This window comes from Marmota flaviventris, chromosome 14 (assembly GCF_047511675.1).
Source record: "Marmota flaviventris isolate mMarFla1 chromosome 14, mMarFla1.hap1, whole genome shotgun sequence".
Taxonomy (NCBI): Eukaryota; Metazoa; Chordata; class Mammalia; order Rodentia; family Sciuridae; genus Marmota; species Marmota flaviventris.
This window is the reverse complement of record NC_092511.1, coordinates 18,663,955-18,687,811: the sequence shown is the minus strand read 5'-3', so window position 1 is coordinate 18,687,811 and position 23,857 is coordinate 18,663,955. Positions and strand designations below refer to the sequence as shown.

General features: G+C 45.9%; 1 protein-coding gene and 1 pseudogene across 4 annotated transcripts in view; one reads left to right on the top strand and one right to left on the bottom strand.

Moving 5' to 3' along the window:
* The window catches only part of Adcy3 (adenylate cyclase 3), an 84,924-nt gene that overhangs the window by 40,453 nt on the left and 20,614 nt on the right, over nucleotides 1-23,857 (top strand). The window lies entirely within an intron of this gene.
* On the bottom strand, nucleotides 19,138-20,921 carry LOC114091007 (large ribosomal subunit protein uL23 pseudogene; annotated as a pseudogene).

The window sequence follows — 23,857 nt, the reverse complement described above, 5'->3', positions numbered from 1 at the left end:
AAGCGGGGCCATGATGACTTTGTGAAAGCTGTCTCTTTAAAAACACGTTGTGAGTTAGCATGGAGACCCCATCTGTAGAGTTCCATGTTCCCACGGCTCATGTCTACCTATTACCCATCTACCTCAGCTCCCTCCCCCAGGGAGCCACTTCCCACTTACTTCCATTCCAAGTCACTTATGAGGAAGGAAAACCAGCTCAGTCCCTGGGGACCCCAATGTTTACCTTTTTCCATCTGGAGAAGGGCCTGGCTTTCCCTGTTCTTTGTTTACTGGCTTTGCTCCAGCCTAATCCATGACAGGATGGTGCTCTTGGTTCTCATGTGACTCACTCAGCCTTTTAAATGGGTTTTGGTCTGGATTCATCTCAAATGCTTTTAAAAGGTCTCCAGAGATCACGTTCACCAATTTCCTGTTATCCATAGTTTTTATCTCCCTTTCTTGAAACTCTATGGTTCTGTGCTCTGGGAACCATGTCATTTTATGATCAGGAGGTTCTGTGCGCTCTGGATTTACTGAAATTTGTTTTCCTAGTTCCTGCCACTAAGGCAGATGGGGCTTTAATTTGGAGGGACCACACTGGAACCCCATCATTGGGCCTCACTCACATTCTTTAGACAGTGGTATTTGAAGGCACACATGAAATCATTTAGCTGAAGGGATGCAACATTCCTCTGGACGTTTTTTCTTTACTTACTAATGAAGTCTTAAAACTTCTGAGCTGGTCTTAGAGTCATCTGTTTCAGAGGGAAATTTCCCTTACCTCTGTTGTGACAAAAGTCCATGATTGTAGCCCATCATATTTGTCCCCTTTCCCTAAACCTTGAACCCTGGATGGGGCTCCTGAGAACTTACCATGGCTGAGTGTATTTAAAAAATACTCCTTTAAGGGCTGTGGTTGTGGCTCAGTGGAGCACTTGCCTGGCAACGTGTGAGGCACTGGGTTCAAACCTCAGCACCACATGCACCGCATAAAAATAAACAAATAAATAAAATAAAGGTGTTATGTTCATCTAAAAAAAAAATACTCCTGGGGCTGGGGTTGTAGCTCAGTGGCAGAACACTTGCCTCACACATGTAAGGCACTGGGTTCAATCCTCAGCACCACATAAAAATAAATATAGAAAGTAAAGATATTGTGCCCATATATAACTAAAAAAAATTTTTTAAAAACTACTCCTTTAGGGCTGGCGATGTAACTCAGTCATATGTAGCATGTTCAAGGTTCTGAGTTCAATCTCTGTACTGCAAAACAAACGAAAACCTTTACTGGTTTTATAAAAACCCTGTATGTATCTGATCTCTTATACCTTGGTGGTATCCCTCTGGGTTCTGTACTTTTTTTTTTAAGTTGTTGATAGACCTTTATTTAATTTATTTATATGTATGTGGTGCTGAGAATGGAACCCAGTGCCTCACACATGCTAGGCAAGTGCTCTACCACTGAGCCACAACCCTAACCCCCCAGTCCTTTATTTTTTAAAATTATCTTTATTTTATTTTAAATTTATTTTTATGTGGTGCTGAGAATTGAACCCAGAGCCTCACACATGCCAAGCAAGTGTGCTACTGCTGAGCCCCAGCCCCAGCCCTTGTACATTTTTTTTTTTTAAATGGATGGTCACCATTTAGCGAGGCCAGGGAATTCTTTGACCCTATCAGTGCCCCACTTTCCTCATCTGCAAAGTGGAAGCATTGACATTTGTCTTGCAGAGTTTTTTGAGGGTCATATGAGAAGCATGGGCAGAGCCTGGCACAGTTCAGGGGCTCACACAGCTGCATTCTAATACCCAGGACTACATGCTTCCCTGGGCAGGGTCAGCTCAGGGAGCCTAGGGAATGGCATCGTGTGCCCTAGAACTCTGGATCCCTGTGAAGCAGCCTTAGGTGCTGGCAGCCTGCACTGGCCATGCTGGCCCTCCTCCACTGTGATGCTGTACACCAGCAGAGCAGACACTGGTCTCATGACTGAGAGGTCAAAGTGAGGCAGAAGGGAGAGGTGGAGGCACCAAAACATGTCCCAGGCCTTGCCAGGCACAGCAGGTGCCTCTAAGTGTCCAACAAGTGGAATGAATTTGTCCATTCAGGCTTTACTCAGAGTGGGATCTTGGGCTGGTTCCTCGGCCTCTCTAGGACTCAGCTTCTCCGTACATAAAGCCTTCTTTAAGAGACTATTGCAAGGACAAGGTGGGCTCTGTGTGGGGTTGCTCAGCTTTGTTACCAATGGGAGAGTTGGGATCCTGCTCCTGTGCCTTGAGTTTCAGTGTGCTCCTGTTTTCCTTAGGACTTTTGTGACTGTAGCCACAAGAGGTATCTCCCTGTCATTTTACTTTCTTTCAATGTCCTTGACAGGTTTTTAGTATCCTGGTAATGCCAGACCCTTGAAGTAAATTGAGTGTGCTTTCCCTTTGATCCCTGGAAGAGTTCAAGGGTGATCTGGGTTATGCCTTAAGCGTTTAGAAGAATTCATTAGTGAAGTCCCCTGGAGCCCTGTGTAGTGGCACGTGCTGTAAGAGGCTGAGGCAGGAGGATTAGAAGTTCAAAGCCAGCCTCAGCAAAACCAAGGTGCTAAGCAATTCAGTGAGACACTGTCCCTAAATAAAATACAAAATAGGGCTGGAGATGTGGCTCAGTGGTCGAGTGCCCCTGAGTTCAGTCCCCGGTACCAAAAAAAAAAAAGTGAAGTCCCCTGGGTCTGGAGTGTGACAAGAGGCAATTTTTGTCATAGATGAAAGCTGTTTCAGAGTTTGTGTTCTTTTTGAGTAACTTTTGAGGTTCTGTTTTCTCTAGAAATTTGTACAGCTCATCTAAATTTCAAGAATTTGTCACAACATTCACAATACTTTACTGTCTATAAGATTTGTAGTAATGTTCCTTTTTTTGTTACTCAGTTTTTAACTGCCTTCAGTTTTTAACTTTTTCGTCATGTATTTTGCTAAGGTTTATTAATGTTTCAGCCTCTTTGGTGAACCACCTTACATCTTTGCTGCTTCTTTCTTTGTACATTTTTTACTATAATTCTCTAATTTATGCTTTTCTGTGTGTGGTACTGGTGCTTGAACCCAGGAGTGCTTTACTACCGAGCTGTATCTCCAGCACTTTTTATTTTTATTTAAGATAGGGTCTTGCTGAGTTGCTGGGACTGGCTTTGAATTTGTGATCCTCCTGCCTCAGTTTTCCTGAGTTTCTGGATTATAGGCATAATCCCACACTGCCATAATTTATGCTGTTAGCTTTTTCATTTTTTTGGCTTTACTTAGTGTCCTTTTAACTTCTTGAGATGGAACTTAGATAAGTAATTTTTAGCCTTTCTTTTCTAAAATGTGCATTTAATGCTAGACATTTTCCTCATTACTTGCTTTAGCCTGCAGTACAAATTTTGATATTGTATTTTGTTTAGTTCAAAATATCTTTTGTTCTTTTTAGATATATATGGCAGTAGAGTGTATTTTGAGTTATTATAAGTACATGGAGTATAGCTTATTCTAATTAGGATTCTCTTCTTGTGGTTGTATATGATATGGAGTTTCATTGGTCGTGTATTCATATATGAACATAGGAGAGTTACATCAGAGTTACATGTGATTCATTCTGCTGTCTTTTGTATTCTCATCAACCCCACCCCCTGCCCCGACTCCAGCACCTTGTGCATGCAAGGCAAGCACTCTACCAACTGAGCTATATCCCCACCCCTCCCTCCATTCCCCTGTGTCTAATCCAATCAACTTCTATTGTCCCCTACCCCTTTATTGTGTTGTAGCATCCACATATTAGAGAGAACTTTTGGCCTTTGGTTTTTTGGGATATGCTTATTTCACTTAGCATGATAGTTTCTAGTTCTATCCATTTAACCACAAATGCTATCATTTTATTCTTCTTTATGGCTGAGTGATATTCCATTGTGTATATATACCACAGTTTATTTATCTATTCATCTGTTGAAGGGCACCTAGTTTGGTTCTATAGCTTAGCTATTGTGCATTGAGCTGCTATAAACATTAATATGGCTGTGTCACCATAGTATGCTAATTTTAAGTCCTTTGGGTCAAATGGTAGTTCCATTCCAAGTTTTCTGAGGAATCTCCATACTGCTTTCCAGAATGGTTGCACCAATTTGCAGACCCACCAGCAATGAATGAGTGTACCTTTTCCCCCACATCCTCACCAACATTTATTGTTACTTGTATTATTGATAATTGCCATTCTGACTGGAATGAGATGGAATATCAGTGTAGTTTTAATTTGCATTTCTCTGTTAGAGATGTTGAAGATTTTTAATATATTTTTTGACCATTCGTATTTCTTCTGTGAAGTGCCTGTTCAGTTCCTTTGCCCATTTGTTGATTGGATGATGATGATGGTGATTTGTGTTAAGTTTTTTGAGTTCTTTATATTTGCTGGAGATTAAGGCTCTATCCGAGGTGCAGGTGGCAAAGATTTTCTCCCATTCTGTATGCTCTCTCTTCGTATTCTTGATTGTTTCCTTTGCTGTGAAGAAGCTTTTTGGTTTGATACCATTCCATTTATTGAACTCAGGGGCACTCGACCACTGAGCCACATTCCTAGCCCTATTTTGTATCTTATTTAGAGATAGGGTCTCACTGAGTTGCTTAGCGCCTCACTTTTGCTGAGGCTGGCTTTGAACTTGTAATTCTTCGGTCTCCTGAGCCGATGGGATTATAGGCATGCACCACCGCACCCAGCTGGATTCTTTACTTCTTGCACTTTAGGAATCTTATTGAGGAATTTGGTTCCTAAACTGACATGAAGAAGATTGGGCCTGTATTTTCTTATAGTAGGCACAGGGTCTCTGTTCTAATGCTTGGGTCCTTGATCCACTTTGAATTGAGTTTTGTGCAGGTGAGAGATAGGGGTTCAGTTTCATTCTGCTGCATGTGGATTTATAGGTTTTCCAGCACCATTTGTTGAAGAGGCTATCTTTTCTCCAATGTATGTTCATGGTGCTTTGTCTATATGAGGTACTGTATTTGTGTTGGTTTGTTTCTGTATCTTCTATTCTGTCCATTTGTCTTCATGTCCATGGTCTTTTTCTGCCAATACCATGCTGTTTTTATTACTATAACTCTGTGGTATAATTTAAGGTTTGATATTGTGATGCCTCCTTTGCTTTTAAGGATTGCTTTGGCTATTCTGGGCCTCTTATTTTTCCAAATGAATTTCATGACTGCTTTTTTCTATTTCTGTGAAGAGTGTCATTGAAATTTTAATAGGAATTGCATTAATTCTGTATAGCACTTTTGGTAGTATGGCCATTTTAGTTCAAAATATTTTCTAATTTTAATCGAAATATATTTGATCTATGCACTGTTTAAAATTACATTGATTAATTTCTGAACATTTGGGGGTTTAAAATTATGTTTTTGTTATTGTTTTAGCTCAAATCTGTGGTTAGAAAACAGATGTGGTTGATTTTGACGCACTTGAGAAAAAAGTGCATTCTTCAAAATGTTTCTAAATATCTTTGAAAAATGAAATATTGTCAATAAATATCAATTATTTTATATTTCCATCTACCCCAAGTTAATACTCTTTGGTTATAGTACAAAAAATTTGCAACACTTTCATTTCATTTAACAACCCCCTGTGCCCCACTTTCTGGCTACTGTTGTATTTTAATTCAACATATATTTAAAACTTCACAAGACATTAGGGTAATTTCTTATACTGTTAATACCCATCACTTGCATTCACCTCAGTTGCTCCCCCATCTTCATTTCTGTGCCTCATTTTCTTGAAGGGTTCCCTTCAGAGATCTGTTGGCAGCAAATTCCATTTCTTTTTTAAAAAATGTTAATGGAGCTTTATTTTATTCATTTATCTATATGTGGTGCTGAGGATCGAACCCAGTGCCTCACACATGCTAGGCAAGTGTTCTACCACTGAGCCACGATCCCAACCCAGCAAATTCCATTTCTAATAGCCAGGAAATGTATTTATTTTGCCTTCATTTTTGAAAGATACCTTTCTTAGTCCATTTTGTGCTGCCTCAACAGAATATGTGGAACTAGATAATTTATAAAGAACAAAAATTTATTTCTTACCACTCTGGTGTCTGGGCAGTCCTAGAGGAGGGTGCTGGTCTCTGGTCTGGTGAGGGCCTCCCGGCTGCATCTGCACATGGCAGAGGAGGAGCCAGCTGACGGCCGTGTGAGGAGCAGCCTTCCTGGTCTAATACCTCCCCGGTCTCTTGATACCAGCACATTGCCAGCACCTGGATTTTGGAGGGGACATATTCAAACTAAAGCAACATTTTTTTTTTTTTTTTCAGATAAAGGAGTTTAGGTTGCTAGTCTTTTACTTGTGGCCCCTTGAGAGTGTTATTCCATGTTCTCCATCCTCGTCATTCCTGTAGAAATGCCAGTTGTCAGATGCACTGTTGCTCCTGGTATAGTAATGCTTATTTTTTTCCTCTGATTGCTTCTACAACATTCTGCTAGAATTTAGTTTTTAGCAGTTTCACAGTGATACACCTAGGGATTTTCTTTGTAGTTGCACTGCTTAGTTTTCAAAGAGTTTATTGAATTGATGAATTGAAAATTTTCAGCCAGTATCTTTTTATTGCTTCTGCCCCATTCTTTCCTTTCCTTCTAGGACTCTCAATATCCCTATTTGATATTCTTATCATGTTCCATAAATCATTGTCGGTCTCTCTCTTTCTTCCTTTTTTTACATTTTTAAAAAAATTTTTGTGCTTTCAGATTAAATATTTTTACTGACCTAAATTCCAATTTACTAATCCTTTCTTCCTTGGTGTTGTTGAATCAATCTCATATGCTTTGCTCATTTATTAAGTCCTTAATTTCAATTATTGTGTTTTCTTCAGTTTTAGAATTAATTTTTAGAACTGGACTCTAGTTCTCTGGTTAAGCATTCAATCATCTATTGGAGGGAACTTATTAAACATTTGTTTTAAAGTCCTTGACTGACAGTCATAGTTTCTGAAATACGATGGGCCTGCATTTTCCTATATTTCTTGTCCTGTCTCCTGGCATTTTTATTAGATGGTGGATATCGTATATGGAAATTTCTGAAAGATGCTGACAGCATGTCTTTTCAGGGAGCTTTTTCCAAAGCAGATGGCCAGCGTATGAGCCGGTCACATTGATCCAGGGTGGGTTGAGATGATTTGAGGCTGGACTGGTCTGGGAGCTGCCCTACTACCATTCTATGCTTACTCTTAGGAAATAGACTTTCAGAGATCTTATTAAAAGGCTGGCCCCTCTCCTGGGGCAGCTCCCAGCATGTGCGGCTGCTAAAACTGCCCTGTGCCTGTAGCCTCGTGGCTGTCACTATCTGCTTGGCTTCGTGGTCTCTTACCCCAAGCTCATGCTCAAAGGGAATAGAGTGCAGAAAGCCAGGCTCACTGTTCTGTGGTTCTCTTTTTTCTGGCATCTCAGATCTTGCAGTCTAGCTGCCTGGGAATCTCTTTGCATTAGTCCTGATTTTCCAGCCCGTGGGAAGATCTCACCATTTGCTCTCTGTTCAGCCTCTCAATGCCTGGTCTCAAGGGAAGGGGGTTAGATATGCCCAGTTCACCTAAATGTGTTCCTATTCCCTCTGAGATTTTGGTCCCTTGAGTCCTGGTCCCCTCAGTTGTTTCCTAGTGCTGTTGAAGACCTAGGGTGTTTTTTGTTTTGTTTTGTTTTGTTTTTGTATTTTATCCAGATTTTGTAGTTGTTCTTAGATGAAGTGTTCAGTCTCATATAAGCTCCTCTGTTATACCAAGAATCAAAAGATATTATTTTAAAATTATTAAAAATGTACAAGGTAAAACATTATAAAGGTATGAAAAAGAGTATATCAGGAAAAAGTAAACCATCCCCTCCTACTTCCCCTAGCCTTCCATCCACCAGGCAATATTATTATTATTTTTTTGTATTAGAGGTAATTATATGTATTATACAGCTATTCTATTTACTTCCAAATGTATGTATGTAGAACGCACTTGTACATGCACACGCAATGGTAGCCTATCACTCTTGGCACTGGATCTCTTTACTGTCTCAGAGAGCATTCTAAGTCCATATTACTTTGTCCTTCTTAATGACTAGGTCATATTCCATTCTATAGATATAAAGTAATTCATTTCTTTGAGATCATCTAGGAAGACATTTAGGTTATTTCCAACCTTTTGCTACTGCAGACATCACTGTAATGTCTTTACTAGGGACACCATGCCATGCTTGTTCAAGTACGTTTGAGGAATAGGAACATAGGAAAGGAACTGCTGAATCACTGGGCTTGTGCATTTACAAAGCCATTTATAAAAATTGTGGTAAAACACACATAGTATAAAATTTGCCATTTTAACCATTTTTAAGTGAACAATTCTGGGGCATTAAGTACATTCACAGTGTTGTGCGGACATCAACCCTGTCCATTTCCAGAACTTCTTCATCATCCCAAACTGCCTGTTAAGCAGTAATTCCCCATCCTCACAGGCTCTGGTGACCACCATTCTTCAGCCTGTCTCTGAATGTACCCAGTTCTAGGTATTTTCTGTGAGTGGCATCATGCACCAGTGTCCTCTCGTGCCTGGCTTGCTGTGAGTAGAGTCTCTCAGGCTCATCTCTGTTGTGGCGTGTGTCAGAACTTCCTCTTCCAGACCACTGTGTATATACGGCGGTTTGTTTATCCATTAGGATGTTTGAGTGTTTATCTGTTGGCCTTCTCTTTGTTGTTTATCCTTTTGTCCATTGTGAATGTTCTTCTACGAACTTGGGTACACAGTATCTGTCGCAGTCTCTGCTTTCACTTCTCTGGGGGTATATACCCAGGAACGGAGCTAATAGGTCATATGGTAGCTCTGTGTTTAACGTCTTGAGGGACCAGCCATGTGCATTTTTTAATGTTGATAAATACTGCCAAATTGTCTTATACACAGGTTTAAATGATTTATATTCCTCCTGGCAATGAATGAGAGTGCACTTGGGCACTTAAAATTTCCTTGTTTACCTAGAAGCTACTTCTCTGCTTCAGGAACCCTGGATGCCCTGGGGCAGTCTTTCCTTTGAAGACAAGACCCAAATCATTATCCACTCCCACATCCCTGAGCCTCCTCTTCTCACAGTGACCAGCACCAGAGTCTGGAGTCTGCAGCATAGTGGGTGGGAGGACCCACTGGCAAACTGGAACATGGGATTCACATCTAATGCTTCTGCCAATTTTGGGGGGGACAGTGAGCCCTAATTTTCCCACCGTCTCCCTGTGTGACATTGGTACTCTGTTTCCCTATCTTCAGATTAGTCTTCTGAAAAAGTGAGATTAAAAAGCATGCCCCTGGGTTCTTCCTAGTACAGACAAACTAACAAAAATCCCATTGGCACGGAGTTGTCTGGGAATCCCATGAAGGCAGAAGGCAGAAGTGAGTCTGAAAACCATGAAGTCCTATGGTGCTGTTAGCTCCTGTGATGTGGCTCCAGCCCGGGGGGAGGCACTGGCTGAAGGAAGCCTGGGGCAGTAGATGGGAGCTGGCTGGGTCTCCTTTGTTCCAGTGGGGACAGAGGTTGCTCCCTCCCCAGGCATCAGGGCTGACGTGAATGATGTTGAGCAGCCTGGGCTCTGGGCTGATTTAACGTCCCAGGAGCATCAGCCAGCGAGTCTTGGGAGCTTTGGGAGCTGAACGCAGGCCAGTCATGGAGGTCACATGATCCTGTTTCACGTTCCTCTTATCAAGGCCCATGGTGAGAGTGAAGGGGCCAACAGAGGGGAAATGCCTGGGGAACGGTCTGCGGAAGCCCTCGGAGGGGTGTGCACAGAAGCTGGTTTGGACGCGGCTCCTGTTTAAGAGCATCCAAGGCTGATGCCGCACCAGGCTGTCCGCGCGCTAACAGTGTTGAGCTGTTTTTAAAAAATTCTCAGCACCTATTTAAAAAAATGTTTTTGATAGTTGTAGGTGGACAGCACACCTTTATTTAGTTTTTTATGTGGTGCTGAGGATCGAACCCAGTGCCTCCCACATGCTAGGCAAGCGCTCCGCCACCGAGCCCCAGCCCCAGCCCTCAGCAGCCATTTTGAATGCAGTATTTCTCCTCTTTGGAGAAGGGGCCTCCTTTCAGTGCTCAGGTTTCGTGTCTCACTTTGTGGTGGAAAGATGTGTCCTGCTGCTGCAGCTGTGTCACCTCTGCAGGGCACTGTCCTCTCTGGACCTCATCCTCTTCCTCTGCCATAAAATGAAGTGGGGGACGAGCAGGGAGCAGGATTCTGTGGCTCTGGTCTCCTTGTTGCCCGTGGGAGCTTGTTCTCTCCTTTATGGAGATGACCAGCTTCTTGCTTGTGATGGGAGGGTGGGCAGCCATGCCCCCCTGACCCCCCATTCCTTTGCACACAGTTGTCCCCTTCTGCCTCTTCAGGCAGGTCAAGACAGATAGCTTACGGGTAACAAGAGGGTCTGGAACCCTGCAACTTTGCCACGTTGAACCCCCTGGCCCAAGCCTCCTCTGTCGGGCAGGAGTTTGGCCCTCTTGGAAGCCTTGTGGATGTGACACTCTCTGAGGGGGCTCTCCTTGCATCTTGAAGACTGTGGGCAGTCTGGGGAACTTGCCTGTGGAATGGGCTTCTCAGGTAGACTATAGGCCTCTCCAGTCTTCCCTCGTCTCCGTGGGCATCTTGGGGTAGAGCTGGAGGCCCAGAGGAAAGAACTAGAGTTGTTTGTTGCGATTCCCATGTGACCTCATAGCAGGGTTTAGTTGGGGACCTTGGGGGTTACTTAGCACCCCAACTGCCTCCTGGCAACAGCAGGTATCCAGAAAATCCACCCAACACACTCCTGTTACTAGGTATAAACTGCAGAGCCTCTCTGAATTCCATACTCAGAATCACTTCCCAGGCAGTAGGATGCACTTGAAGGAGGGTGTAGGGAGATGGAGGTGGCAAGGAAGGTGGTCAAGGCAGGCCTGACTTCCTGCAGGTCACGCCCTCTTAAGTAAGCCTCCTCTGTACCTTGTCGTCCAGAGAGCATAGGACTGTCCTCAGTCCCCACCCTTCAGAGGGTGACAAGCTGTAGCCTGGGCACCTCTAAGGAGAACCCAGGACTGACTGCCCCATCCACTATCTTCATCTGTGGCACCCTGGGGAATATGGCCTTGGGGGACACAGGTTGGACTTCTGTCGCTCCCATGGGGATGAGCAGGAACAGACAGCTACCTCACTCTGCCCCTCTGCTGTAACCTGGCTCCAGGATCACCTGTGACGAGGATGCGCTGCTGCTTTGAGCTGTGGTGTTTCCCTTGGTGGGTGACCTTGAGCAGGTCAAGGGGAGAGCTGCCCGTTAGCCGCGAGCGTCAGGCTTCTCTCCTGGGTGCCCTGCCCGTGAGCCCTGGGACGCTGCTGTTTCATCAGCTCAGCTTCTGCTGCTAGCTTTTCTGTGTCCCCTCTCTGACCTTTGCTCAGGCTTCACTGTTCCCCTCAAGACCTTTGGCTCCGAGGACAAGGTGTCCAGACAGTAGCTGCGACCTTGAGCCCTGTTCTTACAAGAGGTTGGTGGGGGAGAGGGGAGTTGGTAATAAGAGAGGCCAGTTACCTCTTGTCCTGGGGTTGCCAGCCCCTATGTGTCTGCTGTTGACCTGGCAGTGCTGATGGGGGGTGGGGACCTTCCTCCTTGGGGAGCTTCTGAGAGCAAGGAGGAGGCATTGGTGTGGCGAGGGAGGAGGGTGCTTCGCCTCCACAGAAGCCCTGCCTCTTCCTCGCTGTGCCATGTATTGAAAGTGGGTGGGTGAACCCGTCATGTCACCTGCCTGAAAGGAGCTGCAGAGACCCCTTCCCTGGCATCACTTTTGACTGGAATCAGTTTTGACTGCCATTGGGTTTTGACTGCCATTGGAAGTGGTAATGTCTGACAACACAGGCTCCTAGCTAGGCCACTTTTTGCATGACTTGGGCCAGTTACTTATGTCCCTGAGCCCAGTTTGTCTGTGAAATGGGAACAAGTATTTGAGGCACTCTGCTCGGCCCTGGGGATACAGCTTCAGTGTGTGGGGGGCAGACATGAAATAAACAAGTGTACTCTGAGAGGCGGGGGACGGCACTTAAGGGGAGCCTGCGGGTGGAGGTAGCAGTTGAACATCTGGTGGCCTGGGAGGGCTTTCCACAGTGAGATTTGAGCACAGAACTGAAGGCAGGGAGGACGAGAGCAGCATGCAGGGGGAAGGACAGTGAGTGACAGGCCCTGAGGTTTGTCTGCGAGACACCAGAGAGGCCACTGTGGCTGGAGCAGGAGTGAGGGGAAGAGAGACAGGTGAGGCAGAGAGGTGATGTGGGCTAGCCTACAGGGCTCCCTAAGGACCTTGGCTTCTCCATGGGGAAGTCTTAGGTTTTAAATGGATCAGTTGTGGCTGCTGGTGGAGAAGAGAAAGCACTGGAAGCAGGGAGGCCAGTGAGAAGCCATGCAGTAATTTTAGTGAGAGGACATTAGCTCAGATCAGAACAGGAGGTGGCAGCGATGGGGGGGTGGGGTTATTCTAGATATTTTCTGAAGGCAGAGCCGATGACTTAACTGCTGGATGGAACAGGAGACAGGAGAGTGAGGAGTCGATGATGATTAAATATTTGAGTCTGGGGGAAACTCAAAGGCAGAATTGCTGGTTACAGAGATGGGGAAGATGGTGAGAGTTGCAGGTTTTGGCTGGGGTGAGGTTGAGGTGAGACTGGCTGTGCTGAGATTGAGAGCCTGCTAAGACATCCAGGTGGCGAGCACGCACCAGGCTCTTTCAGCATGTAGATCGCCTTTTGCATTAACTCCAAGCCTGGTAGGTTCTAGGCTCTGTGCCCTCATTTGCAGACTTGTGCTTGGGCCCCACCAGGGTGAGGACGTAGGACAGTGCCTCTGTGTGCTGGTAAGCTCGGTGGAAATTGGCTTCTACCTGAGGATAATAAGTTAAGTGCTTTTGCTACCAGGCATCACAGGTGATAACCACTGTCCCAGAGCCACTCAGGGTTATAGGAGAAGCCAGCCAAAGGGTACAAAGAAGGAAGTAGAGGTTCTGGCCTCTGCAGTGACTATATATATCAAACAGGGTCCGCCTTGTATCCTGGCCTGCCCAGTTCAGAATATGGTGTGACACATCCAACTTGACAAAAGCACTGTGTGACAAAAGAACCCAGATGATCTGGCTGGGGACATATCTGGGAAAAACACAACCATGTAACCCTGTTAAACATACACGAAAAAGAAGCCAGTGAGCACAAAATAAAGCTGATGGCAGAGAGTGCAGGCTAGAGGGCGAGGAAGGTGGAGGAAGGAGGGGATTGGTGGGTCTGATGGGTGGGCCTGCCCTGGAGACTCTTTGAAGTATTTGGAGTTGGATTTAAAGAACCAGGTGGGTGGCTTTTTGAGAAAAGGGAGGGGAACTGTGAATGTGTGGTGTGCAGAAGAGTCTTTATCTCAGTGAGAGGGCAGAAGTGGGGGTGAGGGAGTTTGCCCATGGATGTGTGTGTAGGTAGTGGGTGATGGAGAACAGTGACCTGATGGACAAAACCCTCACTGGGGGACTATTCTTTGTTCCCAGTGTGGAAGGGACTGGTGTCAAAAGGCCAGTCAGAAACTTATCTGGGGCCCTGGCTGGAAGGGCAGCTGAGGGTTTGTGAGTAATGGAAGATGGGATGGAGCACTGGTAGGAGCACTGGCAGGGTTTACTCCTTCATTAGCCAGTGGCAAAGGGATTGAAGCCAAACCATCACCAACCCAGCACAGGTAGAAACTCTTGTCTACTTAATTTCTTTGTGCCTTCATATATGACCATAGTTGACCCTAAGCTGATTTTTCTGGAGCAGTGACAACAGGTAGTGTGTACCTTCATGGCAGACACAACAGGCACTCTCTCCTACCACTCACAGATGTGACCTTAGCATCTTTCTCAACACATGGCTCTAGGCAGCTGCTCTCTGTCTCTCAGAATTGGTACATGGTTTTCCTTGGTTGCTACAGTGTTTAGGCTACACTGTCCAAAATGGTAACTATTAGCCATATGTAGTTTAAATTAATTAAAATTAAAAGTCAGTCCCTTAGCTTTACTAGCCACTTTCCACATGCTTAGTAGCTGCATGTGGCTAGTGGCTACCATCTTGAAGCACAGAAACAGCATTTCCATGATTGGAGAAGGTTTTCTTTTCATCATCTAAAGGGTTATGGTTTGCCCCTTGAGCCATGTCTTCTAGTTGACAGCTCATTAATTTACCAAACCTCTAAGGAATACCTGTTCTGTGCCAGATACTCTTGGCAAGGGCTCTAGGTACCACATATGTGGTATCTTAGGGCCCAATGTGCTGTCTCCTGTGAATGTAGTCACCTGGCCTGCACAGTGGCCCTGTCTCTGAAGACTGCTTAGGAGTCCAGGCCAATGACCAGCACATGCTCACCACTGAAGACGGTGAAGTGCTCCTGCCCTGGGAGACCAGTCTCATCCACATATGAGTGGACCACCATGTCCATCCATGGTGCTCTTTGGAGTACTGTTTATTTTTGACCTTCCCTGCACTTAGCTCAGGGACTGCATACATGACCAGTGATTGTTCTTTGAGTGACTAAGGTTATTACATCTTTGGGAGAGAGGCATCTTTTGGTTGTAGCACTGGAGTTTCCAGATTTCTGGTCCTTGGTTCTTTCCACAGGGAGGGGTGGGCTCTCTGGGCTCTGACCTCTTCCAGCTACAGGCCTGTACTTTCTGCTCTTCATTTCCTGTTTCCCACAGCCCCTTCTGCTCAGGTAGGCAGACCAGGATGGGCACCTGGCAGGGTCCAGTGACCTTTAACCTTCCAAATGGCCTGAAAGCTCCAAGAATCTGGATAAACTGGGAACAGAATTACGACAGGCAGATTTACTGAACATTTGTGGTTTTGCTCACATCCTGAAATGGTTCACAGTGCCATGTGTTTGTACAGAAGCCACGACACATATGTAGGATACACATGGATATGTGCTTGGTCACAGTCACCCTTCAGAGAAGAAGACTTCACACACACCTCATGCAGGTGCTGTATCAACATGCAGATACCCAGCCACCTGGACTTGGATGGTCTCTTTCTCCACTTAAACTCATTCTCCCTCTTACAAGGATGTTGTGGATACCTGACTTCTCACCAGCCAAGTTCATTTATCCAGATCCCTCCTGGCTGCCTTGCTGTAATTAACTCCTGAGTGCCTCATCAGAGCATCAGCTCTAACAGCTCTGGGCCCCTGGGAGCAATGCTGGCCTCCTTCCTCCATCTCAGTCCTGAGCTAGCACAAAGTGAAGCCTGGCATGAGTCACTGCTGAGGCGAAGGGCCTTGACTGGCTGCTCCTGACAGCCTCGAAGAGGCTATACTGATAGACTCTGGCAGGGGCTCACAGCCCACCTGAGCAGCCCACTAAACCTGTTTTCAGATGAGGGAATCCAGGTCTAGGAGATCAGGAGGCCAAGCATCCTGTTCTGGACCACTATGGCCTCTTCTGTCAGGGACCAGGATCACTCTCCAACCCTCTGTCCCAGGGCTGTGTATCACTTATGGGTGCTCATCCCACACCAGATCCAGGTGTTTTTGCTCTACCCAGAAATCCTACTAGGGACTTTGAGGGTGTGTTCTCTTTCCAGGCTTTGTTTTTCCCCAGAGAGGGGAAGGACCTTGACTTTCGTAACCATACTGTATTTTTATGGTAACATCAGGCATCGTAGGAGTCAGGGACTATGAGGCCTTTCTCTGTGCAGAGCCCCTTCTCAGTACCTCAGGCCTCAGCTCCTGGAGTATTGCTGGATCCCTTCCACTGGCCAGCCTTCCATCCCGGGCTCAACTCCCTCCTGTCGCCTCCTCACCCATTGTCCAAGGATGAGAGGTTACTAGATCTTAGGCCAGCATGTTCTTTGAACTATATAACTGAAAATCCTTCCCCCTCTGGAAGCAGCAGTCTATTCCCCACCAGCCTTTCCTTGTTGGCCTTCTCTTGTGAGACCTTCAAGGCTAGCCTTATCCCTTTTCCACACACAGCTTTCTTCAGACTTGAGGCCAAGGCCAGCTGAGTGATCCTTATTCTATAGAGCCCTCTTCTCCAGGTGGATCCTCACCCCTCAGTACCTCCTCCATGCCCAGGCTAAGGCTCCCTCACCTCATGGCACTCCTTGGTGAAGGCCTAGGTTCATCTTCTTTTTTTTTTTAAACTAATTAATTATTTTGATTAGGTATGACAGCAGAATGCATTTTGATACGTTGTATACAATTGCAGCACAACTTTACATTTCTATGGTTGTACACGATGCAGCATCACACCGTATGTGTAGTCATACGTGTACCTAGGGTACTGATGTCCATTTAATTCCACCATCTTTCCTGACTCCATGCTTCTGTCCCTACCCTCCCTCCCCTTTGCCCAATCAAATTCCTCTATTTTTCCCATGCCTCCCCCCTCCCCATTATGGATCAGCGGTGCTCATCCTCTTAATGGAATAGAAAGTACCTGGGCCTGCAGACCTAGCCTGGTGGTGTAAGTCCAGGACCCTTACTTTCAGTCTACCCAGCTCAAGACCAAGGGACTAGTTTAGGTAACTGTTTTATGCTGTGAATTCATTTTAAATCTAAGGGCATCTCATATGATAGAGTTTTCCTCTCCAATATTGATATACCTTGCCTCCCTTATTCTATTCTCTTGCAGTTGGCTTTGGGGACTCAAAAAAAAAAAAAAAAAAAAAAAGGATTCAAAAAGAGTCCTTTTGAATACCATCCTGTATGATTCACCAGATCACTTTGGAGTAAAATCTTTATTAACCTAGTGACATGCCAGTCTCACATTTTATAAATTCATCCTGTGTCTTCTGAAAAGTTTTCCTTCTAGAACATTTTACACTTTGAACAAAGAAAGAGGCCTAAGAGGTCACCCATTGTATAGATGAGCAACCAAATCCAGAGGGGTGAAGTGCTTTCCCAATACTTGACAGGGGCCTTAGCAGCCTAACCCCAGGTCAGTGAACTTGACTGTGCCTTGGATCAGGAGGCTACACCTCTTCTCTGACAAGTTTTTTAAAATTTCTGAGATGCTGTGTCTCTTCAGTAAAGCTGCCTTTGGAGTTAATTTCATCAGTTAATCACCTCCATCTCCTAGGCCTTCAGCTGACACACCTCTCCTGGTCTACACCCTTAGATAAAATTAGCTTCATGTTAAGGGAATACCATTTTTCTACTGTCCAGTTCTCTGGAAAACTTCTACTGCCCTCCAGAAGTTATAGTCTAAGAGTGAAGCCACCATGTGCTGAAACTCTAAAGGGCACCACAAACCTAACAAAGCACTGTTCTGGGAAATGCGACCCCTTCGTGCACACAAGTCATTTTCATAAAGGAGAGACAAGATAAGAGAACCTGAAGTTGGTCATAAAACATTCACCTGATGACAAATATCATTATTCAGTTATATATTATATGTATGATTATTCAGTTGATATATTCATTGAATGTATGTTCAACATATATCAATATGTAAAATTTCATTGAAAGTTAACATATAAGAATAATGATATTCAGGGGCTGAGGTTGTGGCTCAGAGGTAGAGCGCTCACCTACCATGCGTGAAACACCGGGTTTGATCCTCAGCACCACATAAAAAAAAATAAATAAAGATATTGTGTAAAAAAAAAAAAAAAGAGTAATGATATTCAATGAATTCTCATCTTTAGAATTTAAATTACTAGGAAGTTTAAAGAGATAAGATTAAAGTTTTAAATTCAGTTTTGTTTTTTACCCCCAGTGCTGGGGAGTAAGTAAATCCAGGCACATTCCAGCTACATCCCAAAATTTTTAGATTTTGAGATAAGAACTCCCTAAATTGCCCAGGCTAGCCTGGAACTTTATATCTTCCTGCCTGCATCTCCTGAGTCGGGAGTACAGGTGTGGGCCATTGCTGAGGACTCTAGTTGCTTTGGAAGTGGGGAGAGGGTCAGTGCCTCAGGCCGTGCTTGTTAGGTGGTATGGGTTACTTGCAGAGGCTGTTGTTAGCTACAGGTATCTGCTTTGAGTGGCCTGTCCTTGCCTCAAATTCTGAGAGGAGGGTTGACAAAGGACCCATAACTGTCATTCCTCTTAGGCTGTAGAATCCATTGGAGTAGCACCTGTGTCTTCCTCACCTCTTCTCAGGGTGGACACACAGAGGACTCTGGCAGCCCTAGTACAGAGTTGGTCTGCTATCAGTGGTCCTCTTCAGCAGGGCGGACCCTCCCTCCAAGCAGCTGAAAGATCTTTCAAGGACTGTGGACCAAGAGAACTTTCTAGTGGCTTCAGCCCCAGAAAAGGCCTGACAAGGTTTTCTCAAATACCATTGTCAATCCTTACTAGATAAGGGTTGCATACTTCCTGGATCTTCACATCCACCACAAAACATTATCCAGTGGTGTGAAAAGCATGTATACACACACACACACACACACACACTCTCTCTCTCTCTCTCTCTCTCTCTCTCTCTCTCACACACACACACACACACACACACACACAAAACTCACCTATTCCAGGATTCAGAGAGCCCTGAATTTGAGTCATGGGTCTGCCACTAATATTGGAACCTAGAACAAACATCTCCTCTGCCTGTTTGGTCACCTGCAAAATAGAGGCAGTATTGCACATGTATGAAAGTATAAGGCAGGGCTGGGGATGTGGCTCAAGTGGTAGTGCGCTTGCCTGGCATGCGTGCGGCCCGGGTTCGATCCTCAGCACCACATACAAACAAAGATGTTGTGTCCGCCAAAAAAAAAAAAATAAATAAATAAATATTAAAATTCTCTCTCTCTCTCTCTTTAAAAAAAAAAAAAAGAAAGTATAAGGCAGATGCAAAGGTTTTAGCAAAGAAAGGGGACAGTTTTGTTTACTGGTTAGTCGTGTCCATTTGCCTGGAGTTGCTATTTCATGAGAACTACAGAAAGAAGCCAGCCCAGGGTGATTGTTCTGTCATTTGGCTCCTTAAGAGGCTGTTGTTTCCCCTTCCCCTGTGGCTGTGGGCTGTGGGCGCCCTTGCTTCCGGACTGGCCATAGGTCTCCTTTCTCTTGGAAGACTGGAGCTAACACAAGGACCCTGAAGATCTCACTAGGAAAACTGGCAGTTACAGAGAAACTGAGGTCAGCGTTAGGATCACAGCTAGAGGCAACAGGAAGTCTTGTGTTTATTTCCACTTAAAAAATTATTTTAAAAAGAACAACCACCACCACCATACAGCAGTGCTGAAAAGTTTCTTCGTAATTCTACCCCCAAGTTAAATTATTCTTTTCCCTTTTGTATCTTTCTGCCTTTATATGCATACATATAGCCTAGCTTTATCTTCACAGAATACAATCTTGTGTCTTGCCCTTCTCTCTTATCATTTTCTTATTACAATGGTTTTCATTGTGATTTTTTTTATATTTAGAATTAGCCAGCTGGGTTCAGTTTAGATTATACCAATTTTGTTGGCAACACCCAAAACATCATAATCAGGAGCCAGTTGAACAAACCTTCCTCTCTCCATCAGACCTTGGCCACATCCACGTCACAGAGCTTCTTCACAGCCTGTTTGATTTGGTGCTTCTTGACCTTGACCATCACAATAAACACGAGTGTTTTTTCTTCTGTCTTGTTAATGGCAGACTCAGTGGTCAGGGGGCACTTGATGATAGCATAGTGCTCAAGCTTCTCCTGGGGGTGCTCTTCTGAGGGTGTTCAGGTTGCTTCTGGAGCCATGGAGTCTTGGCACTGGAGGATAGGTCCAGGCAGGCCATCTTGTGGCCATGATTGCCTTTCAGCATTGCCTTCTTGGCTTTCAAAGCCTTTGCCTTGGCTTCAGCTTTGGGAAGGGCAGGAGATTCCTTCTTTGCTTTTGGTACCATCTTGGTGAAAAGGACCATGATGATCATTTTTATTTTATTTTTTAAATTTTTTAGTTATAGATGGACACAACATCTTTACTTTGTTAATTTATGTGGTGCTAATGATTGAACCCAGTGCCCCATGCATGCAAAGCAAGTGCTCTACCACTGAGCCACAACCCCAGCTCCACCATGATGATCATTTTTAATGCTGTAAATCTTCCGTCCAGAGGGCATGTCACCATTTGATTAGCCATTTACTGAACACTTGGGCTACTTAGTTTTTCCCATGAGTGTTGTCATGCTGCGGTGCAGACCTTCTTGCACATATATAGTTTTACTTCTTTTTGGTTATTTCCTCTGGATAAATTCCCAGAAGAGCCATTAATGGGGTCAAAGGCTTAGAACATTCTTGTGATTCCTGAAACATATAGCATTTAACTACTATTTTGGGGAAAGCAGGCTCTGCCTGGGTTCTGGGGAGACCAAGTCACATTCATCAGCTGTAGGCCCCAGAGCAATCCTAGCCACTCTGGGTGACCCTCTTCCCTTCCCACTGCACCCCTCTGTGGGACCCACCAGCAAGTATACTTAGATCCCTGCCTCCTTCCTTCCCCAGGAACACAGGTGATAGGGTGTTGGAGTTTTTAACATAGGCCCCAAGAATGGTTATCAGGGATCCTTTACCTGTGTAAGACTGTTTTTCTAGAAGATCCACAGTTAATATCACACACCCTTCAGAAGGGCTAAGACTAAGAAAGGGTTTAGATGCTCTGAAATATAAGGGCCAGCAAGGTCTAGTGCCAGTAGAAAGACACCAACAAAATGGGTTTAAATGAGAAGGAAGGAACAGGGTAGGGGCCAGGGGCTTTCTGGAGAGGTGGCACATGATGGGGTGTTGAAAGGTGTGGGTAGGGAGGGGTGTTCCAGAGAGAGTAATGTCAGAGTGAGGTGTGGTGGCACACACCTGTAATCCCCCAGTGAGGCTGAGGCAGGAAGATCACAAGTTTGAGGCCAGCCCAGGCAACTTAGCGAGACCCTGTCTCAGAATAAAAAGAGCTAGGGATGTAGCTCAGTGGTAAAGTAGCCGTGGGTTCAATCCCCAGCACCAAAAAACAAAACAAACAAAGTGATGTCAGAAGCAGAGCTGGACAGGGAGGGGTGCAGAGAAAAGCGAGCATTCCCCCTTGTCTACACTGAGGGCCCTGGGGAAAGCAGTGGGTGGTGGAGGCAGGTGGCCAGGCTGAGGGTGCATGGAGCAACAGCAGGGGGAGCCAGGGAGGGAGCTGTGTACAGGGGCGTTGAGGAAGTTCAGATGCCAGGTAGAAGGTGGATTGAAGGGGAGGACCAATAGGCCTGGTGCCAGGGAGGCCTGATTAGAGGCTGGGGATGGGGTGTGGCTCAGTGGTAGAGTGCTTGCCCAGGATGCATAGGCCCTGGGTTCTATCCCTAGCACCTCAGAAAAGAAGAGTCCCAGCTCCTTGCTGCCCACTTGGCCTCTTCCCTCCCTCTCATCTCTACCTACCTGATGTCATTTCCTGCCCCTACACCCACAGCCACCTGCTTCATCCATTTTTTCGTCTATTTCCATGTGCCCTGTCCCCTGAGTATACCTACTTTTTATTAAAACCCATCTTGTTATCAGAATGACTTAAGGTGGACTGTTTGTACTTAACCTTGTGAGGCTGACTGTGAGGTTTCCATAAACCACAGAGGTAAATTGGTGGCCTTAAGTTACAACCTCAGCTTCTTTCTTATGCCTTTAAAGTTGATATAACCTCTTAATCTTCAGAGCTCATATTTGCTCTTGAAAATTGTTATGGAAATATATCATGCAAAAAGTTAAAAGTTCCCACCATCCCACCCCAGAGAGAAGCTCACAGCCTGTCACTTGTGTGAACTTTCCGAGGCACTTATGTTTGGGGCTCTAGGGCTGCCCTGATTTGTGTTCCTGCCTTTACTCTCGATTCATTGACAGTCCTGGAGTCCAGCCCCAAGCAGGAGGCGGCATGTGTGGGCTATCCCTGAGGAGGACTGGCAGTGTTTAGAGGCAAATCAGGACTGTGGTCAGGGACATGTAGCTCCTCACAGGACCGGATTGGACTCTGGTATCCCTAAGGTTCTATAGGGAGTCTAAAGGGGCTTTACTGGAGGGACAGGGCTCTGAAATAGAAGGCAGAAAGGCCTGACCGTGTGAGCCCTGGCTTCTGGGGTGTGTACAGGTGGCTGGAAGGACAGGAGAGCCTTCCCAGACCTGTGTTCCACACCCCTCCCTGGTGAACCTGGGTGGGCCTCCCACTCCTCATGCCTCTATGCCTTTCATACTTTAGCAGTCTCCCTGTGTGAGCATGTGGGGGTTTGGGGTGGAGGAGGAAAAAGTGGGGGGCTGAAGACTTAAATGGAAGACAGGATCTTTCTTTTGTGTCCCCTTAACCATCCCTTCTGCACTAGACAGCTCATGAGGCCTGGCTGAGTGACCAGGGGTTTCTGCTGACCCTGGGATACCCCACTGGGACTAGAACACCTGTGGCCCACCTGGATGCCCAGAGGAAGACCATACCTCCTCTTTTGTGAGACATCTGCCATCTTGACATCCTCATTCACACTTTTATCAAAGTGATATAAGAAAGGCTGAGGTACCCTGAGCACTTCCTGAGAGTCACACTTTATAGTAATCAGTTACCTAGTCCTGTTTTACCACTGAGGAACAAGGCACAGGAGAGTATGGTGACTTGCCCGGTGTCACGGAGGGAGTGTTGGCAGGCTGGGGCCTGGGCTGGCCGCGACACCCAGGGAATGTTCTCCTAACCCCACCTGTTCCTGCCCTTGTGAGCCTCATGTGTGCCAGGCAGCATGCTTCCTGTGAGCTGGGAACCCCAGACAACTGAGCCCAGAAACCCAGCCCCAGCACTTGCTGCTGAACTCTCATCCCTGGCTGCCCTCACAAGCTGGCAGGGCCCGGGCACTGGCTTTTCTTTTTTTCCCAGAGGTTCATCCTTTTCTCATGCCAAGAGCCTTCTCCCTGGTGCCTGCTTTGTTAGGTCCCAGGAGAGGATCTCAGGTCTCCCAAGAGGGTCCCAACCATCCCTGTGTATCAGATCTCCTCTGCCCTGACCTCACTGGCAGAGGATTGGGGTGCCAAGGGCCAGGATCCTGAGATTTACACGCTTGCACTGCTTGGGCAGTGTAGTCCTGGGAGGCGCTGCTGCTGCTTCCCAGGCTCAGGGGGTGCCAGTCAAGGTGCAATGGGGATGGAAGAAGAGTAAAACTAAGCACTTCAGTTCTTGTTTTTCTGACTAGCCTGGACCCAGGGAACTACACTGTGGACACAGAGCCCATAACCGTCCCTGAGCCCGGCCCGCCTCACTTCTCACCTTCAAGCAGCTGAGCACATGACTGCACTCTGATCTGTCCCCAGGAGCTGATTCACTACAGGGGCACCGCCTCCCTGCCCTCTACTTCATGGTCTCTGACCCTTGATGGCAGCCTCAGCTTCTCCCAGGCTGTCCTCCCTTTCTTTGCTGCCTGGCCCACACACCTCGGTATAGTTACTTCCTTGACATTAGCCACAGTTCTCTTGCTCTTTGACCACCTACAGTCTTCATCCTGCAAAACTTCAGCTTCCAGACGCCATCATCACTGTCCTCCCTAGGGTGCAGGGGTAGCTGTTCTTACTCCTCTGATTTCCCACTTCTGACTCCTGACAACAGTGTCCACTTTCCCTTCTCAGTCTAACCCATGGCTCCCTCACCACACACCCAGTCATAGCTTCCAGGATTGATGGCTCGGCCCATGCTCCTGAGACCTAGTGGCTTCTCAGATAGCACATCCTCAGCCACACTCCTCACTTATCCCTCACATCTGTTTCTCCTTCTTAGTTCTGTATCACAGAGACTGGCACCATCTACCCAGATGCCCAAGCCACGGAGTTCTGGAAAGAGCAAGATAGTAAATATTTTGGCTTTGTGGGCCATATGGTCTTCATCACAACTACCCAGCTCTGTTGTTGGAGCGTGAAAACAGCCAAGAGACAATATGTAAATAAATGAG